The sequence below is a fragment of the Pteropus alecto genome, unplaced genomic scaffold, assembly GCF_000325575.1.
Source record: "Pteropus alecto unplaced genomic scaffold, ASM32557v1 scaffold87, whole genome shotgun sequence".
NCBI classification, from domain to species: Eukaryota; Metazoa; Chordata; class Mammalia; order Chiroptera; family Pteropodidae; genus Pteropus; species Pteropus alecto.
In genome coordinates, this window is record NW_006443225.1 from 1,654,707 (window position 1) to 1,661,477 (window position 6,771).

Consider the following 6,771-nt stretch of genomic DNA (forward strand, 5'->3'; position numbering starts at 1 on the left):
TGTATTTTTCTAAGTACTGTTCCATTTCTTCTAGGTTGTTAAATTTGGTGTTATCCACTTTTTCATAGTATTATTTTACGATCCTTTGTACTTCTGCAATGTCAGTCATAATTTCCCCTCGTTCATCCCTGATTTTGTTTGTGTCCTTTCTCTTTTTTCTTTAGTGAGTCTAGCCAGGGATTTGTCAATTTTATTAACCTTTTCAAAGAACCAGCTCTTTGTTGCATTTATTTTTTTCTATTGTTATTTTTTGTTTTCAAGTTCATTTATTTCTGCTCTTAATATTATTTCTTTCCTTCTGCTGACTTTGGGCTTCATTTGTTCTTCCTTTTCTAGTTTATTGTTTTTTCTTTTTCTTTTTTTTAAGACTACAGCACCTGGTCTTCGTAGGTGGTCTCCCATCCAACTGCTAACCAGGCCCGACCCGGCTTAGCTTCCAAGATCAGACGGGATCAGGCTTGTTCAGGGTGGTATGGTCGTAGACCCGCTAGTTTTTAAAGATGAAGCCTTAGGTTGTTTATTTGGGTTCCTTCTTGTTTTTGGAGATAGGTATGTAATGATATGAACTTTCCTCTTATGACAACTTTTGCTGTGTCTCAAAAGTTTTGATATGTTGTGCTATCATTATCATTTGTTTCTATGTATCTTTGATCTCTTTTTTATTTCTTCTCTGATCCAGTTATTCTTCAATAGCATGTTGTTTAATCTCCATATATTTGTGGTTCTTCCTAATTCCTTATTACAGTTGATCTCTAGTTTCAGAGCATTATGATCAGAGAATATGGTTGGTATGATTTCAACCCTCTGATATTTGTTGAGGGTATTTCTGTGTCCCAGTATGTGATCAATTCTTGAGAACGTTCCATGTGCACTAGAAAAGAATGTATAAGCAACTGATTTGGGATGGAAGGCTCTGTAAATGTCAATTATGTCCAGTTGGTCTAATGTGTCATTTAAGAATGTTATTTACTTATTGATTTTCTGTTTGGATGATCTGTTCATATCCAACAGTGCGGTAATTAGGTCCCCTACTATGACACTGTTTTGGTCTGTTTCTTCCTTTAGTTCTGTTAGTAATTGCTTTATATATTTTGGGGCTTCCTGATTGGGAGCATAGATATTAAAAAGTGTCATGTCTTCTTGGTGCATAAATCCCTTATCATTATGATGTCCCTCAGTATCTTTCTTTATCTTTTTTATTTTGAAGTCTATTCATCTAATATTAGTACCGCTACACCCGCTTTTCTCTGAATGCCATTTGCTTGCAATATCATTCTCCACCCTTTCACTTTGCATCTGTATTTGTCTTTGGAGCTGAGATGTGTCTCCTGGAGGCAGCATATGGTTAGGTTTTGTTTTTTGATCTATTCTGCACTCTGCGCCTTATCATTGGTGAGTTCAGTCCATTTATATTTAGGGTGACTATTGAAATATAATGTCTTCTTATAGCCATTTTATCTTTTGCTCACTGTTTCCATTGCTTCCTTATCCTTGTGTTTCTACTTTCTTTATTTTGGTTGGCTTTTGTGTGCTTTCCCTCTGGTTCTTCTTGTTTTATGTTATATACTGAGTTCTGAATCTTCGGTGTGTGTGGTTATCATTACAAACATGTAAAGGATAGTTATACACACACACACACACACACACACACACACACACACACAGAGTCATCAATTTTCTTCTGCATGTGCCTTATCTCCATTCCCCTTTGCAAATTTGGATCTTTGAATCCTCCCCTTTTCAGTCATTGTTGTCTCAATTTGTCCCTATGCTGAACGTTCATTACTATCTTGCTATAACAATTCTCTTATTATTTAAGCTTAAAATGCTTTGTTCTTAGTAAGGGTTGCACTCTTCTGCTTCTATTTGCCTGATAGTCACTTTACTCATAATTATGTTTTCTTTTGTGTGTGTCATTTTGTTTTAGGTGAGCTGACCTCTTTCTGTATTTCCTGCAGTGCAGGCCTCATAGTGGAGAGCTTAGCTGGATACATTATTCTAGGCTTATAGTTCCTTTCACTTAATAGTTTAAATATTTGATTCCATTCCTTTCTGGCTTGAAAAGTCTGCACTAGAAGTCCAAGGATAATCTAATGGGTTTTCCTTTACAAGTTACCATTTTCTTCTCCCTGGCTGCCCTGAGAATTTTGTCTTTGTCGTTGATTTTTGATAACTTTAATACAATGTGTCTTGGTGAAGGCCTTTTGGGTTGAGGTAATTGTGTGTTCTGTTGACTTCTTGAATTCCAAGCTCCAGCTCATTCCTTAGATTTGGGAAATTCTCGTCAACTATTTGCCTGAATACCCTTTCTAGTTTCTGCTTCCTTTTTTTCCCTCACCTTCGATAATGCCCATTATTTTTATGTTTCCTCTCCTGATGGTATCGGCTAGTTCTTGAATTTCTCTTTAACTATTTTTCATTCTTCGGTTTCTCTCTTCTTCCTTCTGATTGATTTCTAGATTTCTGTGTTTGATATCAATGATCCTTTCCTCCATTTGTTTGACTCTATTTCCCAAGCTTGCTATTTCATTTTTCAACTCTTGCAGAGTGTATGTGTGTGTGTGTGTGTGTGTGTTTATCTCCAGAAGTTCTATTTGGTTCTTTTTGAGGGTTTCAATCTCCTCGCTCTGCTCATCTAGTTTTTTGTTTTTTTGTTTTTTCAATTCCTAAAGTGTTGATATGACTCGTTTTGGAAATCACTGAGCTTTTTCAGAAGTACCATCCTGAATTCTCTGTCATTTAAGTTGCATATTTCTATGTCTGTAAGCTCATTTTCTGGAGATTTTTTTTTTTTCTTTCTGTAATGCCTTGTCACCTTGGTTGTTCATTGTGTTTAATGGACTATTTCTCTGCCTGGGCATTAATGGAAATGTATTCTGCTCTTTTTCCAGAAAGATTTATTATATAAAGTTCCCTCTTTAGTCTGCCGCAAAGAAGACACTTTTCTTTTGGTTTCTAGTAGGTGGCATCTCTTGGTTTCTAGTAGGTGGCGTCTCTTGGATCCCTGCTTTATATAAAGCCTTAATAATGCCTTTATATAATGCCTTATTTTCTTATAGATAGTTAATCACGCTTGCTACTTTCAGTTTCAGTCCCCGTCAGTGTTATGATCACTTTTGGTAGCATTTGCTCTGATTCCCCTGGGGCTCCGTGGTGATTGGTTGGAGGGTATGGGGGGAAGGACCCTCTTCTTGGGGGTTGGGGGCTGCGGCTCAGTCTCGGTTTTGCAATCACAGCCAGTAAAAATCAACTGTTGTTTCTCTGCCATCCACTTCTCTGCTTTCTGCCCTGATGACTGGGCCTTGCCGCTGGCTGCGTGGAACTCACAAACTCTCCCAGGCAGGGCTCTTCAGGGAAGTCACCGCATCTTTTCCCCTCAACCTCCCGCTATAGGGAGCTCTACCAGCTGCGAGAGGCAGCTTCTCTATTTCTCCCAGTCCACCGCCCAACATCCAGGGTTCTAACCTGTGATAGCTCTCATGCGCAGATCTCACGCTCAGACGTGCTGGTGTGCAGTTTAAGTGGTTTTTTGGTTCAGTTTTAGATGTTCAGCTTATTGTTGTTTCAAGGGGAGAGATCTGGGGACATCTATCACTCTATCATGTTTCCTCCAATCCTCCACTAACGTGAATTTTTGACTGCAGTGGGGTGGGTGCCCCTAACCTTTGTGTTGTTCCAAGGGTCAACTCTCTTTGATCTCTTTCTTCCTCGGGTAAGGAAATAAAACAAATAATTGAAAAAATACAAATTATCATTAATGTCAATGAGGATTATACAAAGGGAAAATTTAATGAAAGCTATTTTTAAATTACTAACAAGAAAATTCAGAAATATAGCCAATTACTAAATCGATATATAAAAAATGAATGTTTTTTTCTAGCTACAAATCATTTATGGTTAGAATATCTAATGAAAGAAAAAAATATTCACAATAGAAGTTTTAAAATATATATTTTGGCAAAACTTAACAAGAATGTACCAGACCTATATCAGGAAAAATATGAAGTAGAGAAAAGAAAAATAACTGGATAGGAAGATGCAATATTATAAGGTTATCAATTTCCTTAGAATTAATTTACTAACAATGTATTCTCAATTAAAATCCCAATAATTTATACTTAAATAAAAATTACTTTTTAACATCCCAATAAGATTTTAAATATATTAAATAATTCTAAAATTCATAAACATGGGAGAATTAGCTCTCATTATTAATACATCTTGTTCTTTGTTCATAGTAAAATTTAGTAATAATCTAATAATTGAAATTCCTTTCCTCCTCCTGTTCCCATCCCTGCCAAATGTGTGATCTCACTTAGAAAGATGAAATGGGAGAGTTTTATGTGCCTGTTTTTGTTTTGTCTTGTTTTTTTTTAATCTCAGAAACAGAGGGTTAAGTTGATCAGACTTTTCATTTCACAGTGCATTACCATTATGGTTGTACAAAGCGCCTTGTTTGATGAATTTATCCCCTTTGATTTTCACTCCACTCTCATTCTCTACCCACCTTGAGAATCTTTTTAAAATAGTGAGCTTAAAGGAATGAATCTATGTAGACAGACTGTCAGGCACTGGAATAGGTGGGGGAAAATTATTTGGGAATGTGGGAGAAAGAGGCCTTCTGAAGGGACTTTAAATTATACCACCTTCACATTGTTCATTTCATTCTTTACACGGAATGATTCAGTAGTCACTATTAACTGGGGCTGGAATCAGGATGAATATTACTAGAACTTAACTAGTTATTGAGCTGTTTTCTTATTATAAGGTCTCTTTAACTTATTTAAACAGGGTTTAGCACAACACCCCCAGTTTGGGGGTGCTTAATAAATATTAATGTGCAATGCTGATGATGATGTAAAACTTCTACAGGCTTAAGGATTGACTTATTTGCCACATACCCTTAATATACATTCTTACAACACAAATGAAACTCATCAAATTATTATGAATTTTCTATGCTTAATCAACATGTTGGATATGGGATAAATTTAACTACAACTATTACTTCCATAATCATTAACTGATGTCCAACCAATAACATTACAAAACCTACACAACAGAGCATCCACTTCCAAGAAGAGCACATATTGTTTTATATTTCCTGTATTTCATTTATTCAACAAAATTTTTCCCCAATGCATTATTGGTATTAACTCTCACCCAGAAGTGACTTACTGCAAACAACTGTCTCGGTAGTGAAAAAAAAATGTAGAATAGGTCACATTTTGCAATGTATTTTGCAATTTTCTTCTCAGATATATGAAATTTCTAACAAAATGATGAAATATATTGAACTGAAAACCCTGAAAGGCAGAAACTAGTTTCCATTTTCTCCCTATATTTTCTTATGTACTTCTAAATCGCCTAGACTTTATTTTCATATTGTTTTATAGAATTTGTGTATTCGTACTTTTCTTGTATTTGTGCTATTAGGTCTACAAGAGGTCTACATTTAAAAAAAATTTTTTTTAAAATTCCAGTTTGGAAAGTCTGCCATATTAGGTTTCAAACAACTTGGGAGTAAAGGTACTGTTTGATTTCATCCATGTATGTTTTTCAGTAACAAGTTCAATGTCTTGCTCGGAAATATTGCTGAAATAGAATTAGTACAACTCTCTCTTTCTGCGGTTATTTTATACTTGATTTAAAATAACTTCAAAAAGGTTTAGCTAAAGATACAGGTAGCTGCCATCCCAAAATGTGTTTCTCGCTTTCACTATTTGTGATGTTAACAGGAATCGGCAAGAACTCCCCAGGAAGACACTGAAATATAAAAAGAACAATAAAAAGAAAGAAAAAAGAAGACGTGTTCTATATTACATTCACTTAAAACAAAAACAGGGAAGCTGATATCGAGTAAAAGTATTAGGTATTTTGTATCGCAGATATTCAATACTTATATTGTAAAAAATACTTTTATAATAGGAGGCAGTGCAAATTTGAATCCTGGCTCTGCCGCTTGTTGCGAGACTTTAGACAAGCTACCCGACTTTGCCAAGATTTACTGTCTTGATCTGTAAAAAGTAGTAACATCTGCCTCTACGAATGGTCAAATAAGACTAACGACACAGCGTCGGACACTTATCGAGCGCTCAGTATGGCTTCTATCAACTAGTCGTGAAGTTAGTATCTCAGTGACTCAGTCAAGGCAATTTATATGCACAGGGATGAGAACACTGTTGTGACCGAAATAACCAGGCCCAACTCGAGTGCTCTTAATCCAAGAGACAGTTTATTAGCCGGCGGCTGTCCTTGCAAAGGAGCAGCCCCGAGACGCAGGGGCACAAAGGTTTTAAGCCCTCGATCCCATCCCCCACATCCTTAATCTTTACACAAAAGACTATATCTCCTCCATTCATTAACTGATAACTAAGAGGTGGGTAAGCAAGCAGGGGTACAGAAGCAGAATGCGTCATTGTTAAAATATTTTGTACCTATAGGCAGTGATCCGGCCAGTAAATCCCTTTAGTTAATAAATTTTTAGCAGATAACTAACTAGAAGTGAGACACGGCGGTTAGCACGTACCATGTCTTATCCTTAACCTAGTGTTTCTAAAGGTGAGGTCACTACAAGAGCACATAATCTTAACTAATCTGTAATCTAAACTCCACCTTGCTTTCTTCCCCACCTTCATGTAATCTTTCTTAATTCTGAATGCATAAAAAGAAGCTGCAAAACTGTTATTTTCCAGAGCGGAGCATTTTAGTTCTTGCTCCCCGGCATATTTCGTCAGTTTTGGCTCAAACTCACAAAAATTCTCTACAGCG

The 6,771-nt window shown here is 36.2% G+C and overlaps 1 pseudogene; it reads right to left on the reverse strand.

Moving 5' to 3' along the window:
* Positions 1-365: 365 nt before the first annotated feature.
* On the reverse strand, positions 366-484 carry LOC112472633 (annotated as a pseudogene).
* Between the last annotated feature and the right edge of the window lie 6,287 nt (positions 485-6,771).